A 19739-nucleotide genomic window follows, 5' to 3' on the forward strand; every position below is an offset into this window, starting at 1 on the left:
ACTAGTATTTGTCTTGGAATTAACCATAAATAACATGTATAAGACTATAAGTGTGTGAATAGCCTCTTTTGAAAAAATTCTTAACCCATTAAATAGATTCTAAATTTTTATAAAATTTCACGAATATAATTGAAAATGGGTAAGGCCCACTATCCTGGATTTTGTCCTCAATAGTGTTTTGAACCACTAAATTTGGATTAAAACAATTAAAAATGCCTTTAGAAAAGTATGGCAACAATTTTAGCAATACCTCTGTATTCTTAATATCTGGAAGCAGGTGGCGGTTCACTAAAATATACCACAGTGAATCTCCTGCTCATGGAAGAACATACAAGACAACTGTTGGAAAATAAAATAAATGACATCTAGTTTTTCCATACCCAAACAAGAAGTCTAAAAAAAATCAGGGATAGAAGCAAGGGCAAGGTAGGAAATGCAACATGATAAGCAAACTGTTGAAGAGAAGAAGCCTTGGTTTTAAGCACAAACATACCTTGTTTATCAACCCATCATTGATTACAGAACTGCTAATGCTCTTCTAAAGCTCAAAAGGTGCTTCAACTTCACTAACAGTAACTGGGAAATAAAAAAAGGCACAAAAGATGAAAAAATTAAAACTAGAAAGAGAGAGTTGAGGATGATTATATGCAACACAAAAGCTCACAACAACAAAATGCAGAAAAGGCACAAATTTTTTCCAGAATTTTTTCCTAAAAGAATCCAAGCACTTATCAATTTGCACTTATCAAGAGACAATAAATAATTGGGCTGATCAAAGTCCGACTAAAACAAATCAACTAAAAATAGAGTGGGCCAATGAAGAGCACTAGAAACCAAGCCAACTAATGCAAGTGGACAAATTCAACACCATTAAATTGATCCAACCAATCAATGACATCACATAACAGTACCAAGGATTTCCTCAAATATTAATTAGACCCATTAAATTTTATTTTTTCTTGGGAGTTTAGTAATCCTGATTGGAGTGCATAACTTCAAAGTAATTTTAACTAAATTATCTCTCACCTTGATCTCATTAGGCCGACAAGCATTGCATTACGTTTGTGTCTAGCCAAGACCACTTCATTAGAAGCCCAATAAGATAAACTAAAGCCCTTAGTCACTACCCAAAATTCAGGGGTTTATGTGTCAGTGTCACTACCCCAAACTTCATTACTAGTTGGTACCTTCTTTTTCCCTTATATTTTAATGGTCTAAAAAAGTAAACTTCAAAATATTAGAGTTTAAAACATATATATATATATATATATATATATACCTATGTGGGCTACATTAAGGCCGTACTCTAGGTGCTCATGCAATTTATGGGCTGCTTAGGACCTCAATCAAAAGAGTCTCTAATTTTTTAGTTAATATATAATGGTTTAACTGAAAAAAAAAAAAAAAAAAAAAAAGAAAAAGAAAGTATAGATGAGAGATTTTTACCATATTGAGAACAAGAGCACAAACCATAATAGTTTGCCTAAGTAACACATTCAACTCTTCCAAGCGAATTCCCTTCGAGAAATCCTACAAGAACAACATGAAATGTTTTAAAAAGTTCTTTGCAACAGCAAAATATGAGAAAAAGCTTATGATCAGAACACTTATAGATATCATTACACAATTCTCTAGATAAAAGATATGGCCTCTCTATTTTCCAATCACATGGCATACCTATTACCAATGTCTTTATAGATATCCCTTATAGGATAAGAATCCACAAAGTGGTCAACTCTATCACCCAAGAAATAGAGTTAGCCACATGGTCTTTCATCATCTTCATGAAAAGCATGCTCAGCATGATGCTTTTTGTTTTTTGCTTATTAATGGGTTGTTAAAACACCAACTTAACCACAAGGCAGTATGAAAAGTAATTTATCCAAACCACATAGTGCCATTCTAACACAATTCTAAAGACTACCTAATAAAATTTCCCTTGAGAATCACGGACAACTCTGACAGCACAGCAAGTTTTTGCAAACTCATATTTGTTCATTCCCAGTAGACTAGGCCTATTACCAATAGAATTGCCAAGAAATAATAGATTAAATTAACAAACTGTGTAAAAGAAAATCAATCTTGTAAGACATAAAGGTGTAAAGAAACTTGCCATAGCATGTTTATCTGATGAAAAAATGTCATATGGTCTATGATCACCTAGGAAATATACAACTAAGATATTAGAATTCATTAAACAAAAATTAAAAAATAAAGCCACACAAAACATTAGAAAGCCAAGCAAGATAGAGTATCAATTAAAAAGGAATGGTCACATTGTTTAAATGTGCCACAAAAAACTAGACTAAGTAGGACCTACATCAAAAAACTAGACCTTCTTCTTGTTATTATTTTTTTTTATAGGACCTACAAAGCCACCATACATTTCATGTCAACAACTATACATAAGCATAGCCAAGGGAAGGGAATGAATGTTAGGCAAGGGATGGAGTATGTAGATGATGCTGTAAAACGCTTCTTTGAGGCTGGCCTTTATGCCAAGAAAATGGGAGGTGATGAAGATTAAATTGTCCAAATGAGGCCCTCTCTCACTACAAGGCCATCAAAATCTCCAAGCAAAAATCCATAAAGAGGATGATGCTAAATGAAAAAAAAAAAAAAGTGATAGAAATATTTGTTGAGAAAACTAGTAGTGTATCGTTAGGTACATATGTACAAAAGCACTAATAGTTTTATGTATCTATTCAAATTAAAAGATAGGTGAAAAAAAAAGATAAGCTAAAAGATAGATTACTAATTAAAACTATTTATTCTTTACAAGGTAGTTCTGGTTTAGTTGTGCTAAGTTGTTAAACAATTGATTATGTGCCTAGACCTTACAAAGATTAGCACTTCTAATTTGTTTATGAGGTGAATTAGTAATTGTCTACTTGAGCCAACTACATTTGGGCAAGGGGCACTACTGAGTTATAGCTATAGTTACTGGTCCTTAAGCCCAATTTGCAATTTTATCTAGATCCTATTACTAACATGTTAGACAACACAAGCCCAAAAGAGTTTGGAAGGGTATCCATTCTTTTTAAAGCCCAATGTGCATCCAAGAATTTGACCAATAAATCTATTGTCATGAGTCTCCAAATGTCAGTGAACAGAACGATTTAAATGTCATATTCTTCACAAAAGCAAAAAAGGTTCAAGCAAGAGACAATATACAATCTCATAAATCAATGCACATAGGTTCTTTATGAGAAGTTGTTGCCAGTACATCACATGTACAATATGCCACGGACTCATTAGCATATGATATACTTTTCCTGTCTCAAATACAATTGGTGGTCCACAAGAAGTTTGAAATCTATATTTCCCTTTCCAGAAAACTATTAGAAACTAAAAATGCATCAATTTTTTTTCTTATATATACAAAATAAACTATTGCACTTCACAGAATAAATTAAACAAAGGGGTAAAAACTCTTTCACACAGTGTGTTTTTCACAAGATTTATTAAAACGAAGTGTGTGAAAGAAATACTGTCCTAAACAAAAATACAGTGCAGTTATAAAATTAGCTTTTGTGAAGAAAAGTCCATTTAAGGCATTGGTGTTAATTAACAGAAACAAATGGGAAAGAGAAAGAAGTCAAATGATCCAAACAATGGAAATTTATATGGCCACTCTACCAAACTGTCTCTAACAAAGACAATATAGACTAATGGAAAAGAAACACACATTGGAAAAGTGAGAAAAGGGCAAAAAAGAAAAAAGAAATTTGGCCTTTTGGAAATTGGACTCACTGAAATATTAGTTAAATACACAGAAATTTACAATCCCCCATCATTTATAAATTTACAAGTTTGGCTGTAATATTTGCAAATTTTGAAGTTTGGACATAATTAGAATTTGTGAAATCCTTCATTATAAAAGTAGTTTCCGATTGGAATATTCCAATGACAAGTGCATTCATTAATACAAGTTCATTTTATTTATCTTTGCTTGAGAAAATACAATATATACTTACAAAACAGCACACAGTAGAATTCAAACTTTAAGAAGTGATCTCTCTAGTCGTTAAAAAAAAAAAAAAAATACTAATACTTGTTGCCTGCAGCTATTAAAGTTTACAATATAAGTGCAGCATAAACTAATATTTATAAATGGCAATGCAAAACAACACAAGAACAAACATAGCCTTGACTTTCCTCACAAATTAAGTTCTGTACATTTAAGCAGAATTAAAAGCATCTGATCTGAAATGTTAGTACAAAAGATTTTTTTCAACTATCGAGATAATAAGAAAAAACGCATCCAGTTGATAAAAACAAAGTTTTTTTTCAAATCTATTAAATATTTTCAAACCTGACCAAATCAGAGCAGTGGAGAATGGTATGGAATGTCAGAAAACTGTTGTCCCTCTCTTCCTCTTCGTTCTCTCATCTCTGAAACAGAGCAAGCAAGACCCAAACAGAGCAATCAAAAATTCAGCAGCCCAAAAGACAAAAATAGAAACCAAATAGAAACCCACAGCAACCCATGACAAAAATAGAAACCCAGCACCACGGCAAAACAAGCACCACAACCATGACCCACGGCTAGACCGACGGCGACACCCATGATCCCACGAATCGAAGCACAGATCGGAGCACGATCACACGAATAGAAGCACAACTGGAGTACAGATCTCCATGCTAATGACCCACGCCGATCTCCACACTGATATCACCGCAACTCTAATGCCCAAGTCGATGCCCTCGCTGGTCAAAAAGTTTCAAGGTTGGGTTTGGTCTCAGGCATGGGAGAAAGGAAGGGATGGGGCTGAGTGAGCTGAGAGTTTTTTCAATTTAGGGTTTTTTCCGTTGTTGTGTCCTATTGAGGGCTTTTTTTTTTCAATAACAAACCCAGAGCTGCGTTTTATAAAACGCAGCTCTGTATGAATTGAAGCTGCGTTTAACAAAACGCAGCTTCAATTCATGTTTAAGCTGCGTTTTTTACAAAAACGTAGCTCAATTCAGCCATTAGGATATATTGAAAAAAAAAAAAATTACCTGATGGGTTTATAGCCGCGTTTTTAAAAACGCGGCCTAAGCCCTGCCAGACAAACGCAGCTTCAACCCCATAAAACACGGCTTTAGTGCTGGTGGAGCTGCGTTTTAAGAAAACGCAGCTCAAACATCCATGGCTGGAGCTGCGTTTTCTTAAAACGCAGCTCAAACATCCACGGTGGAGCTGCGTTTGCGTAAAACGCAGCTCATACATCACTTTGAAGCTGCGTTTTTTTAAAACGCAGCTCCAAAACGCGGCTCCAACCTGCGTTTTTGGTAGTGCCTCTACACGATTGTAATCCATAAGGTGTAGCAAAAGAGAGACAAACTTGGGTAAGTATATATGCACTAAAAATATGTGTTGCTTTTGTATTATGTTATGATTGGGAAATTAATTAGAATTGAGATTGTGAGAGGAGCTGCGCCAGTAGCATAGTTAGTAATTTTTTCTTCTTTAAGAAAGCTATTAAGGAGAGAACCACATTTTATTTACCAACTTTGATGGTCCAACATTTTTTATGTTGTCATTATTGCCCATAAAAATGATTGTGTCCACAATAGTGGGTAGGCATGAGTCCAGGTACTTGATAATGTTTAATCAACCACACATTGCACATGCATGTGCGTAACGAGTAACGACTAACATGGAGTGGCGTGGCCAATAAAAAAATTTCTTTCTCTTTTTTTTATTTGTATAGATCAAAGAGAATTAGGGTCATCTTTACACACCTAGTGTAACTGATGACGTCGAAAATTGTCACCAATGGGTCACACCGTACTCGCGACTCGAATCGAACCTGCACGACAGAAGCAATCGAAAGAATCCTTCAGAGAGCACCGGTGTGGTGCCGGCCAAAGGCTCTCCGACGATCAAGTTAGAATTCTTCTGTTTTACTTAGAGCGTTAGAGAGGGTCAATTAAAGCGTACCTCGATTTCTGAGAGTGGCAGGCCTTTTATAGTGGCAAAGGGTTGACTTTTCTTCTTGGTTTCCAAATCTTTTCCATGTGGGACTCTAATACAAATTCCTCTGAGCGTGGTGAGCGAGGATTTCCATCTTTGGCTCTTAAGGCTTTTCTAGGCGATATGGACCTCAGATCATGGGCCCTTGCTACGCCTGTCAGCAATGGGCCTTCAAGGTGCAGGGGATCATCTTTATACAGGCCCACCAGTTTCGATCCGTCAGGCCCATTAAGGTAGGTCCATCAGGCTCTATATTTTACCATCTTCAGTTGCCCCCTTCACCCCAATGGTCCGTCACCTTTTAGGTCAAATGATCAATGGGGTGACGATCCTTACGTATGGGTATGACGGTCATTTTATGACGGATTCATGCGATATATGACGACGGTTCCAGATGGATAAACCCGTCAGAGGGAGATTCATCAAGTTGACGGTTACATGACGGGTACAAACCTGTTGGTACGTACTGACAGGTTGTCAGCATTTATTAAGCATGCCACGTGTCACTCTCTGAATGGTCGTTGTATAGGATCGAAGCGTCGCTTCGTCTTCCGTGCACCTCCTATATATATAAGGTGCCTCACTCTCTCATTTTTCAATTTTCACTCAGAAATCATTTGTCAGAGCGAAGCCGTCAACCTTGTCAAAGCAATCCGTCGAGGAAGAGCATCTACTGATTACACCAACCGTCACCTCTCCTCTGCTAAGTTTGGTAAGTGCTTCTACTATACTATAGTCAAGTTACATTTCCGTCCATGCATTGTTGTTAGGCTTTCCATACCCGTCAATACTTTCAAACTCGTCGGTCTTAGGTTTCATTGCCAATTGTAGGAAATGTCTAGTGCGTCAAGTAACCAGTCGGTGGTTCGTGATGGGACGGAATACGAGGATGTATACCCGTCCGGTCATAAAGACCAAGAGAGCCCCGGCGAAGATAGGAGTCCGTCTGCCTCCTCTTCATCCTCAACAAATGAGGATGTGGAGATAGTTGAAATAGAGGGTTCTGATGACGACGGGGATCAAGCACTGGAGTCAGTAGTAGGTGCTGATGGACTAAGGCAGTTCATCATGTTGCCAGAGTGGACGGTGCATAGGTTTACATCCGTCATCAGGGAGAAACATTTCAGCACCTTCAGAACCAACTTCCAAATCCCTGACTATGTTTCCATCCGTCTACCATACGTGTCGGAGAAGTGTTACTATGAAGGGGTAGACGGTGTCGGAGTGTACGAGCAGGCGTTGAAGGCTAGACTTCGATTCCCGCTTTCTACACTTCATAGGGAACTTTTACAGTATCTGGGGTTGTCCGTCACCCAGATATCCCCTAACGCCTGGAGGGTCTTCATAGCCATGGAGATTCTTTACGGTGCAATGTCAGGTGGGGAAAGGAAATTGACGGTCCGTGAATTTCTTCACTGTTACCGTCCAGACTAGATTTCTGGATCAAGGGGGATGTATAGTTTTGCTAGTCGGAGCCCCTTGTTGAAGGTGATCTTTGAGACCCCAGACTCAAATAGAGACTGGAAGAGTCGCTACTTCTTCCTGGAGGGTGACAGATGGATGAACCATCCAGGGGAGACGGATTACATGCCCGTCGACACAACTTGGGCAGTGATAAATCAATCATGTATGCATCCGTCTTAATTTTGTAAAGCTTTTCATATCCGTCCATTTTTATGTGTATATCATGATCGTCTCTCTCTGCAGGTAAACGGCGCCCACAAGTCAGCCTTGAGGAGTTTAGTTTCCTTGAAAAGATTTGCAGGAAAACTACGCCGGAGGAAAGGACTTGGGCTAAGTTGGTGAACCCGAGGACCATACATTGGTACTGCGACGGTCCTGAGCCCACCCAAGAGGCAATTAGATACGACGAACGAGTTCATAGACGTAAGCCCGTCAACTTTACTTTACCATTTAACTGACCTTACCTAGTTTTAATTTCATCCGTCATTATTTGCAGAGATGGAAGACGCAAAAAGGAGAGCTTTGATCAAATCCCAAGCCGTCAAGAAGAGGGAATCCGGCGAGGTGGTACCTAAGGTGTCGGCTTCAGCCCCTAAGAGGAAACCGACATCAAAATCCGACCATCCATTCAAGCAACCAAAGGTCTCTCTTGAACCTGTGGTCGGTTTAATGGCTGTGGGTAACAAGACCGTCACCCCAGCTAAGCAGGGGACGGGTAAAGGATTGATGACGGCCCCAAAAGGTAAGCAAGAGAGACCTCCTTCCCTTCTCCGCGACGACTCCAAGTATGCATTGGAGAAGCTGTCGTCCATCATCACGGCGGAAGACTATGAAGATCTTGGAAACCATTCGACGGAGGCCATGGGGGAGACGGGCCTATTCGCCGTCGCTCAGGTTGGTTATGTCCGTCAAATAAGTTTATTTTTCTTTTTCGTTGTTATTTACATTATGTGACGGTCTCTTTTCTATTCGCAGTCCTTGGTCATGATGAAGGGACTACTGGACCGGTGTCTCAACCGTGAGAGTACCTTGGACCGGGTGCGCGCGAAGGCGGAGCAGACGGAGGAAGAGCTCGGACAACTCCATAAATGGAGGTCCAAGATGGAGAAGAAGTTGGAGCTTTCTGAGAAGGCAAGGAAGGAGCTGGAGGAGAAGACGGCCTCTACGCTGACGGTCATAGAGAAAAAGGAGGCGGAGATCAAAGAACTCAGGAAGAGATCCGTCATGTGAAAGAGGTAGCCGTCGAGGAGTACCGATGCTCAGAGTCCTGCTTGGGCGAGCTGTCAGATTCCTTCCTTCAAGGCTTCGATGATTCTCTCCGTCAAGTCAAGAAGGCCTATCCAGAGCTGGATTTGTCAATGGTCAAACTTGAGGACCAAGCCCAGACTTCTGCCCTCCCCGTCGCCTCCGAAAATATGGAGGACCTCTTTGGCGAAGGCGCAGCTCAAGGAGACGGAGAGTCCGTCCCGTCGAAGGATGTCCAAGTTGCTGAGCAGAAGGAAGATTAATGTCTTTGTAATTCATTTTGAGAACAATCCGTCCTTTCTCTTTTCTTTTTTTTATTATTATATTTTTTTTTTTTTATTGACATTTCAGGACAATCCGTCCTCTTTAATTGTATTAAACACTTGCCTTTAGGGCTTTTGGCTTAATGTTCATATATGCTTTTTATCATTGTTTGGTACTTTGTTTAAAGGTCCGTCCTCCTTCTTGAGGAAGGATTTTTGTGAGAATATTTGTTTATCTGTGATACTCCGTCCACATTGCAGACTTGTTATCTTGTGTTGATTGAGCATTTACATCCGTGAGGATTTTCCTTCTCCGTCTATTTTTAGAGGTTCATTATGAGGACCCGTCCACTTTGTGGCGTCGTACATCACTTTTTAAATGCAATGCCTATTTAATGGACTTGTAAAAATTTTAACGTAGTAAGTGGTCCGTCCACCTCGCTTGCATGTTCTTCCATTATTTCCGTCCACCTTGTGGACTTGAGTTACCATCCCTGTAGGATGTCATCATCCCTGTGGGATGGCCCGTCGGCCTTGTGGACTTTATTTTATGTCCGTCCATTTAAGGACTCATAGTGATCGTCCTTGTAGGACGATCAGTCCGTCTTGTGGACTTTCGATTGTATCCGTCCACCTTGTGGACTTGAGTCGTCATCCCTGTGGGATGGCCCGTCGGCTTTGTGGACTTTATTTTATGTCCATCCACTTAAGGACTCAAAGTGATCGTCCTACAAGGACGATCAGTTCGTCTTGTGGACTTTCGATTGTATCCGTCCACCTTGTGGACTTGAGTCGTCATCCCTGTGGGATGGCCCGTCGGCTTTGTGGACTTTATTTTATGTCCATCCACTTAAGGACTCAAAGTGATCGTCCTTGTAGGACGATCAGTTCGTCTTGTGGACTTTCGATTTTATCCGTCCACCTTGTGGACTTGAGTCGTCATCCCTGTGGGATGGCCCGTCGGCTTTGTGGACTTTATTTTATGTCCATCCACTTAAGGACTCAAAGTGATCGTCCTTGTAGGACGATCAGTTCGTCTTGTGGACTTTCGATTTTATCCGTCCACCTTGTGGACTTGAGTCGTCATCCCTGTGGGATGGTCCGTCCATCTTATGGACTTTGGCTACTATCCTTGTAGGATGATCCGTCCATCTTGTGGACTTTATTTTGGGTCTGTCCATTTTATGGACTGACAGCAGTCGTCCTTATGGGGCGATCCGTCCATCTTGTGGACTGCATTTATATCCGTCCATCTAGTGGACATTTTGTGATTATTCCTGTAGTATCTTATCATCCCCGTAGGATGATCCGTCCATCTTGTGGACATTTGTATCCGTCCATCTTGTGGACTTTATTTAGTTTCCGTTAGTTTTGTAGACAATTATAATGACATCCAAGCAGAAGATCAAAGTAATATCTGATTATAGAAATGCGTAAAGGAAAACGTGTCTGCCCCCTTTGGGCTTAAAAAGGGCACAACACAATTGTAGCAAAAAGACAGTTAAAAGAGAAACTTATAAAAAGCTCAAACAAAAACTGGTTGCCGTGTCACTACTACTGGTAGTATTTCCTCAAATGCTCGGCGTTCGATGGATGTGGCAGCTTCTCTCCATCTGTTGTCTCCAGGTGGTACGTTCCTTTCCTTTTCCATGACGTGACTCTATAAGGTCCTTCCCAGTTGGGGCCGAGTTTTCCCTGTGTAGGGTCTTTAGTTGCACCCATGACCTTCCTGAGTACGAGGTCTCCAACTTGGAAGTTTCTATGTCGGACCCGTGTGTTGTAATGTCTGGACATGCGATCCTTGTACCTAGAGATCCTTTGCTCCGCCACCGACCTAACCTCATCTATCAGGTCCAGCTGTAGCCTCATTGATTCGTCATTCCTGCTTTCGTCATGGTTGTGAACCCTGTAGCTTGTGAGTCCAACTTCTGCTGGGATGATCGCCTCGCTTCCGTATGTCAGTCGAAATGGCGTCTCTCCTGTCGGAGTCCTCGCCGTTGTCCTGTATGCCCATAGTATGCTCGGCAATTCTTCGGGCCATATGCCCTTTGCCCCCTCGAGCCGAGTCTTGATAATCTTTAACAGGGATCGGTTCGTGACTTCAACCTGGCCATTAGCCTGAGGATGGGCGGGTGATGAGTAGTGGTTTTTTATTCCTAGCTGAGTGCAGAAATCCTTGAAGTGGCCGTTGTCGAACTGCCTCCCGTTATCTGAGACAAGAACTCTTGGAATACCGAACCTGCATACGATGCACCGCCAGACAAAACTTCTAATGTTTTTTTCTGTAATGGTGGCCAAGGCTTCCGCCTCTACCCATTTTGTGAAGTAGTCAATACCCACTACCAAGAACTTCAGCTGCCTTACCGCCGTTGGGAAAGGTCCCATGATATCTAGCCCCTACTGAGCGAACGGCCATGGAGCCGTTATAGGGGTTAGCTCCTCAGCTGGTTGACCGATGAAATTGCTGAACCTTTGGCATTTGTCGCAGCTTTTAACGTAAGACTCGGCATCCTTCTGCATGGTTGGCCAATAATACCCAGCTCGTACCAGTTTGTGCACTAATGAGCGCGATCCGGAATGGTTCCCGCATATTCCTTCGTGTACTTCCCTCATCACGTAGTCTGCCTCTTCAACCCCGAGACATCTTAGGTAAGGACGGGAGAAACCTCTCTTGTAAAGAATGTCTTTTATCAAGACGAACCTTGCCACTCGGACTTTCAGCTTTCTCGCTGCCTCCTTCTCTTCTGGCAATATCCCGTCCTTTAAGTATGAAGTTATCTGCGTAGTCCAGTTTCTTTCGGAGTGTATCTCCTGCATGTTGTCGGGGTCTATTAGCGGAAAGATTTGAACAAAGGGAAGTACATTACCCGGTGTCATCATATGTTCTGCTAAAGCGGCTTTGGCTAGCCGATCGGCGAGCTCATTGTCTCCCCTGGGGATCTGGACGAACATTGCTTTTAGCCCGTCAACTCTCGCCCTTACTTGATCAAGATATCTCTTCAACCTTTCCCCTTTGCATTCATAATCTCCGTTTACTTGATTGGTCACCACTTGAGAGTCGCAATGCACGACCACACTTTCAGCTCCGGCGACTTTGGCTAGGTCGAGACCTGCGGCCACCGCTTCGTATTCTGCTTCATTGTTGGTAATGGGGAAGTCGAGACGGACCATACATTGAATCTTGTCTCCTTCAGGTGACAGCAATACTATGCCGGCTCCTCCAACTCGCTTATTGGATGATCCGTCGGTGTAGATGTTCCACTGGGGGGGTTCTTCTGCCCCCTTGTCCGCGTCACGCGTAAATTCTGCTATGAAGTCGGCCACAGCTTGTCCTTTAATGGCCACACGTGGACGGTACTTGATGTCAAACTCACTCAATTCTATTGCCCACAGCGTCAGTCGTCCCGCGGCTTCAGGATTACTCAGTGCCCTTCGCAAGGGCTTGTCGGTCATTACGTTCACGGTATGGGCTTAAAAGTAGGGCTTGAGCTTGCGAGCCGCCGTGACCAACGCAAAAGCGAGTTTCTCCATAGGTTGGTATCTTTCCTCGGCACCGCGGAGCACCCGGCTGGCGTAGTACACAGGCTTCTGTGCCCTGTCCTCCTCTCTGATTAAGGCCGCGCTGACGGCCACTGTGGAGACAGCCAAATAGAGGAAGAGTTCTTCACCTGGTTGCGAGGGGCTCAGTAGAGGTGGTGAAGATAGATAGGTTTTTAACTCCTCGAAGGCTCGCTGACACTCGTCCGTCCACTCAAATGACTTTTTCAATGTTCGAAAGAAGGGTAAACACTTGTCCGTCGCTCTCGACACGAATCTATTCAATGCCGCTACCTTGCCATTAAGGCTCTGTACTTCCTTCACGTTTCTCGGGGGGGCCATCTCCATTATGGCTCGGATTTTGTCCGGGTTAGCTTCAATCCCCCTTTGAGATACCATGAATCCTAGGAATTTGCCAGCCGTTACACCGAATGCGCACTTTCCCAGATTGAGTTTCATGTTGTAGGATCGAAGCGTGCCGAATGTTTCCTTGAGATCTTCCAAGTGGACTTCCTCCTTCCGGCTCTTCACCAGCATGTCGTCGATATAGACTTGGACATTCCTCCCGATTTGCTGTGCAAACATCTTGTTCATTAGTCTCTGGTATGTTGCCCCTGCATTCTTCAGGCCGAATGGCATTACTTTGTAACAGAAGAGTCCTTGACTGGTTACAAACGAAGTCTTCTCCTGATCGTCCTCGTGCATGCGGATCTGGTTATAACCCGAGAAAGCATCCATGAAGCTTAGCAATTGGTGTTGAGCCGTCGAGTCTACTAGGATGTCAACCCTTGGAAGGGGATAGCTATCTTTGGGGCATGCTTTGTTAAGATCGGTGAAGTCCATGCACATCCGCCATTTGCCGCTCGTTTTCTTCACCATTACCACATTCGCCAGCCAATCGGGGTAGTAGACTTCCCTGATGAAGCTTGCCTCTTGAAGTTTGCGGACCTCTTCCGCTATTGCTTGGTCTCGTTCCGGGGCGAATACTTTCTTCTTTTGTCGGACGGGTGGAAACGAGGGCAACACATTCAACTTATGTACCATGACCGAGGGATCGATTCCTGGCATATCGTCATGGCTCCAGGCGAACACATCCTTATTGCTTCTCAAGAAAGCTATGAGCTCTTGATGGATTGTGGGTTTGGCAAGCGTTCCGATCTTGGTGGTTCGGTCTGGATTGGAACTGTCGAGAGTTATCTCCTCTAACTTCTCAGTAGGTTCTGCCGTCGTTCGGTGTTCTTCTATGTTCAAGGCCTGGATCTGGTCTTCCACCTCCATCATAGCTACGTAGCATTCTCGTGCGGCAATTTGACTTCCGCGTAGCTCTCCTACCCCATACTCCGTTGAGAACTTGATCATCAGGTGGTAAGTTGATGTTGCCGCCTTCCACGAGTTGAGCGTGGGTCGTCCAATAATAGCATTGTAGGCTGACGAGCAATCGACCACCAAGAATGTTACGTCCTTGGTGATTTGTTGCGGGTAATCTCCTACTGTCACCGATAACGTGACTGCGCCCAAAGGGAATATTCTACTCCCTCCGAAACCAACGAGCGGGGCGTTTGTCGGTATTAGCTGCTCCCTGTCGATCCTCATTTGTTGGAACGCCGGATAATACAAGATGTCGGCCGAACTACCGTTGTCGACCAACACTCGGTGGATATTGTAGTCGCCTACCCGCAAGGTGACGACGAGGGCATCGTCGTGTGGATGGTGCAGGCGTCTTGCATCCTCTTCAGAGAACCCGATAATGGGGCCTTCCCTTCTTGCCATCTTTGGCACTGTACCCGCCAACTGGACATTCTGTACCATCCGAAGGTATGTTTTGCGAGCCTTTTTCGACGATCCGGCCGCGGCTGTTCCTCCAATTATCATCCTTATTTCCCCTAATGGGGGCCTTGGTCGCTCGTTTTCTCGACGGGGGTGTTGTTCTTGTGGGTGTTGCTCCGTTCTCTCCTTGCTGACGAACTTCTTCAGCTTCCCTTGTCGGATAAGGGCTTCGATTTGTTGCTTCAAGTCGTAGCAATCGGCCGTGTCGTGACCATGGTCACGATGGAAGCGGCAATATTTGTCTCTGGACCTTTTGTTGGGATCACTCTTCAGCTTTCCCGGAAACGTCAGGGATCCTTCGTCCTTAATCTGCATTAGGACTTGGTCTATCGGAGCAGTCAACGGGGTGAAACTTGTGAACCTTGCGCCCATGGGTTTTGGACGTCTCTCCTCCCTTCGGTCTCCCATCCTTCCTTTCTTCCGCCCCTGGTCCTGTCGGGGATCCTCTTGTCTGTCTCTTTTCTTGGGTCTATCTTCTCGGGCTAATAGTGCGTCTTCAGCGTTCATATACTTGGTGGCCCTGTAAAGCACCTCCGACATGGTCTTTGGGTCGTTTTTGTATAGGGAAAACAAAAACTTACCCCCCTTCAGCCCGTTCGTGAACGCTGCCACTAGTATCTTGTCATCGGCTTCGTCGATCGAGAGCGCTTCTTTATTGAAGCGTGATATGTAGGCCCGTAACGTCTCCTCCTCTCTCTGCTTGATGTTCATTAAACAAGCCGTGGATTTCTTATACTGATGTCCTCCGATGAAGTGCGTAGTGAATTGAGCGCTCAGCTCCTTGAAGGTGCCGATGGAGTTTGGTGTTAGCCGGCTGAACAAAATCCTTGCTGCGCCCTTTAGGGTTGTAGGGAACGCCCTGCACATAATTGCGTCTGCCACTCCCTGAAGGTGCATCAGGGTCTTGAAGGTCTCTAGGTGATCGAGAGGGTCCTTGATTCTGTCATAACTATCCAAACTTGGCATGCGGAATTTACTTGGCAGGGGGAAGGAATTGATGGATGCCGTAAATGGCGAGTCAGTCCGGTTGACAAGGTTGTCAAGATCACTGGACACTCGCCCCTTGAGAGCGTTCATCAATACTTCCATCTGTTCCTTCATCGCCTGCATCTCCGCGATGATGGGTTGTGGAGCTGTATCCGTCACTGAAGGGATGCTAGCGTCCCGTCGCACTTGTTTGCTTGGGGCGTTACTCTCCTGTGGTCCGTCATGATTCCTCCTTTCAGCCCTGGTTCCTTCTTGCTCCGCTCCTTGGTTATTGACGGCCGCACTCTTTTGGTTCAGCTGCTCTTCTAGGTCGTGGTTTTGTTTTGTGAGGCGCTCCACGGCTGCGGCGAGCGTCCTGACCTGTCTCTCAAGGGCAGTCGTATGGGCTTCCCCTTCCTGAACGTCGTTAGTGGTTGCCATCGAGCGTGTGAGTACCATGTAACTCCTTTGTCTAGGAAGCGATAGTGCGCTATGTTACCCGTTCCCACAGACGGCGCCAACTGATGACGTCGAAAATTGTCACCAATGGGTCACACCATACTCGCGACTCGAATCGAACCTGCACGACAGAAGCAATCGAAAGAATCCTTCAGAGAGCACCGGTGTGGTGCCGGCCAAAGGCTCTCCGACGGTCAAGTTAGAATTCTTCTGTTTTACTTAGAGCGTTAGAGTGGGTCAATTAAAGCGTACCTCGATTTCTGAGGGTGGCAGGCCTTTTATAGTGGCAAAGGGTTGACTTTTCTTCTTGGTTTCCAAATCTTTTCCATGTGGGACTCTAATACAAATTCCTCTGAGCGTGGTGAGCGAGGATTTCCATCTTTGGCTCTTAAGGCTTTTCTAGGCGATATGGACCTCGGATCATGGGCCCTTGCTACGCCTATCAGCAATGGGCCTTCAAGGTGCAGGGGATCATCTTTATACAGGCCCACCAGTTCCGATCCGTCAGGCCCATTAAGGTAGGCCCATCAGGCTCTATATTTTACCATCTTCAGTAACCATCCTTAGAGTTACAGAAATGATAGCTTGATCATAATCTAAGTGTAACAATGCATATATGCATACATACCTTTTTATATATGTTTATGTTTATGTTTATGTGTTCCATGCATATATAATATTTGAGTCTAGAGTTTCCTACTCATTGATGTAGTTTCATTTTTCTTTTTTTTTTAATCTAGGTGGGCCATTAAATTTTATGTAAAATATTTTTTGTTAGAAAAGAAATATATAAAAGGTAAGAAACAAAATAAAAACCTAAGATAGCCCCTCCCTTTGCCAATATCTCAATATAACCATAGTTTTTCCATGAGGCTTGCCCACTTTGCTTTGCAACAAAATACATTATTGTGTGTAATCTAGCTATTATTTTTATATTTTGGTTTTCTACATCTACATTACATATGTCTTGATAAAATGGCCACAAGACCAACCGCGGACACAAATAGTAAAAATGGAAGAGTACACGAGAAACCACAAAGTGACTCCAAAGCTGCCATTACTAGATAAATATTCTTCTAAGAGAATCAAAACTTCCACTTCACAAATCTACCACCCACATACCTATAATCACCCTTTAGGCACTAATTTGAGTAGAGAGAGTTTTAATCGGTGAGGAGAAAATGTAAATGCTTAATCATGGCTAGGCTATCAAGGGATAAAGGAAGAGTCAAAGAGTGAGAGGAATCTTAATAGTGACTCACCACAACTATAGAAGTTTGGCTGAGGGTAAGAAATTCAACATATCGAGAGATATGAGACTGAGAATGTTAGAGGGAGGAGGAGGGTTGAGGGTTTTTCACACATTTATACCATATTTATTTCAAGATTTTCCTAATCTATTTCATGTGAAATTATCTTATGTTTTATGGTTATGTTGATATTTATGTTGCTCACCCATGTATTCAATGTTTTTATCAATATTTTCCATGCACATTGCATGTGAAGTAATTTATCAAGAATTTAACTTATGTTCATGTTCTCACTATTTAGTTTTTTTTTTTTTTTTTTTTTTTTTTTTTTTTTTTTTTAATTTACATAGTGGTAGAGCAACATTTGGTAGAAACATTTCTCAATTTTTTTGAAGGAATATTATAATATATCATTTTAATAACATGTTAAATATTAAATAAAAAAATAGTTTGCCCTCAAAATTAAGAGCTCACCTCCCAAAAATGTAATCAAACAACTAGCCCAATATATCATCCCAAGAAAAGTTGCAAAAATGGCATTTTTGAAAAAAGAGTGAGTTTTTTTTTTATCAAAAATAATATGTACATTTTTAATTACATGGTAAGAGCAGAGTAATGTTAAAGTAATATTTCTTTTTAGTCTTTTTCTTCTTTTGTCTAGTAAGTCGTTGTTGATTCCAATTAATGAGTTTTTAATCAAAATGAATTTTTTCATACACCTCTTAACTTTGAATCATTTGTGGCTTTGAGAATTTTTTTTTTTTTTTTTTTTTTTTTTTTGAGAATGAGCTTTGAGAATTTAATTGGATCCATTGAAATTTTTATTATATTTGCATATGAATTATGAATAAGTTTTGTGTAGTATATAGAATTGTAGTCATATTTATATTTTACACTAAGGCTTTTTTTTTTTTTTTTTTTCTGATAAGCACATTATTGTTGTTATTGTTGTCAAATATTCAATTGTTGTGATGGGGGCATGTAATACTAGGTTGATTTGAGATATATAAACAAAAATAGTGAACCTCAATTGTAACTAAAATAGTCCTTTGGAGATATAGGTATATGTGATTAGTATTTTTCCTTAGGTCATCACAAATAGTGTCAAAGCTAACCGAGTAACTTTGAGTGGGCTTGGAGACATTTCCCAATAAGAAAGATTTATAAAAATTACAATAAAATAATAATAATTTTTGTACACATCTATAATAAAAAAAAACTAGGTAATCATCTATGAATGAGATAGAAAGAATGAGGTGTATAAGAGAATCTCCATGTTTAAAACACAACAAAAGGAACTATATTAGTATTTTGCATTCCATTCATTTTGCATGATCCTACTGGTTTATGAAATTGCTAGCCATTGGATATGGGGTGTGTGTGTATAAAGCGGATTTGGAAATCTTTTCAGACTTCTCCACTTCTTGGCGTCAAATATTAGTGATTATGCATATACCAAATTGACATGATGAAAGAATGGGGTATGTAAATGTTTCCATAATTTATTCAAAGTAGACAAACGTAATAATATTACATAATACCTTTTCCCACAATTGGAGACGTCATGCCAAATATGCATATGCGGGGAAGTTTTTCGACATCAGTTTTTAACAACTATGTAGATATACAAAGCGCAAGAGAGGCCTTAAAAAGATGGAATAAAGATTGATTGTAATCAGTAGTATACTTAACAAGAGGTCACAAAGGAAGAAGTTAAAAGTTCCATGTTTTCTCTTGGTAGTGAGAAAGCATCTAGTCCTGATAGTTTTATAGCTTTCTTCTTTAAAAAGGCTTGGCCTATTGTGGGAAGTGATGTAATAAACACTGTCCAATCTTTCTTTCAATTAGGGAAGATACAGAGCGAAGTTAATTCCACAATTATAACTCTAGTGTCTAAGATAGGCAACCCATCAAAGTCACAGATTACAGGCCCATTACTTGCTAGTTGATGCAATCTTCTTTATAAATGCATCACTAAGATTATGGCAACTAGGTAAAGAAATTGTCTTGGAGAGTTAGTTCTAACCAGACATCTCTTATCAAAGGAAGAAGCATCTCAAAAACAAAAAGCATCCTTGTTCAAGAATTAGTAAAGGGGGTATCATAGGAATAAAGGTCTGGGAAGATGTGCTATAAAGGTGGATTCTAGGAAGACTAATAATTCAATCAATTGGAGTTTCATCCTAATGTTTCTTTTGGCGTAGGTGTCCTCCAAAATTTGTGAATTAGGTTAGAGTTTTCATTGCATCTATTATGTATTCCATTGCTTTTAATGCCAGTTCAAAATGGTATTTTAAAGATTGTAAGGGAATTAGGGAAGGAGATCCTGTGTCTCCTTACCTTTTTGTCTTGGTAGTGGAGGGTTTCAACAAAATTATGCTATCTAAAGTTGCTGCAAGCCTGAAGTTTAAATTTCACCCAAGTTGTGCAAGCCAAAAAAGTACTCATGTATGCTTTGTGGATGGTCTATTACTACTAGCAACAGCTGACATTCCTTTTTTGCTCTGTTTCAAAAAGCTTTAGAGGAATTCAAAAATCTCTCAGGACTTTCAGTGAACCATAGTAATAGTCATAGTAATAGTAAGAGTGAGCTTTATTCACCAACTTTAATGGTCCAACATTTTTTATGTTTTCATTATTGCCCATAAAAGTGATTGTGTCCACAATAGTGGGTAGGCATGAGTCCAAGTACTTACTAATGTTTAATTGACCACACATTGCACATGCATGTGTGACACGATTAACATGTAATGGCGTGGCCAATAAATT

The 19739-nt window shown here is 41.5% G+C and overlaps 1 long non-coding RNA gene across 4 annotated transcripts; it reads right to left on the bottom strand.

Moving 5' to 3' along the window:
- Window positions 1-4923, bottom strand: LOC126726340 (uncharacterized). 4 transcript variants are annotated; one of them, XR_007655822.1, is made up of 5 exons: window positions 4316-4923; window positions 1925-2160; window positions 1447-1530; window positions 494-576; window positions 1-339 (listed from the first exon to the last, which is right to left on the bottom strand). It is a non-coding gene; the product is annotated as an uncharacterized LOC126726340 (long non-coding RNA). The 4 variants fall into 4 exon arrangements; XR_007655821.1 differs by lacking the exon at window positions 1925-2160; XR_007655823.1 differs by having other exon boundaries at window positions 1471-2160.
- Between the last annotated feature and the right edge of the window lie 14816 nt (window positions 4924-19739).

This window comes from Quercus robur, chromosome 5, assembly GCF_932294415.1.
Source record: "Quercus robur chromosome 5, dhQueRobu3.1, whole genome shotgun sequence".
NCBI lineage: Eukaryota > Viridiplantae > Streptophyta > Magnoliopsida > Fagales > Fagaceae > Quercus > Quercus robur.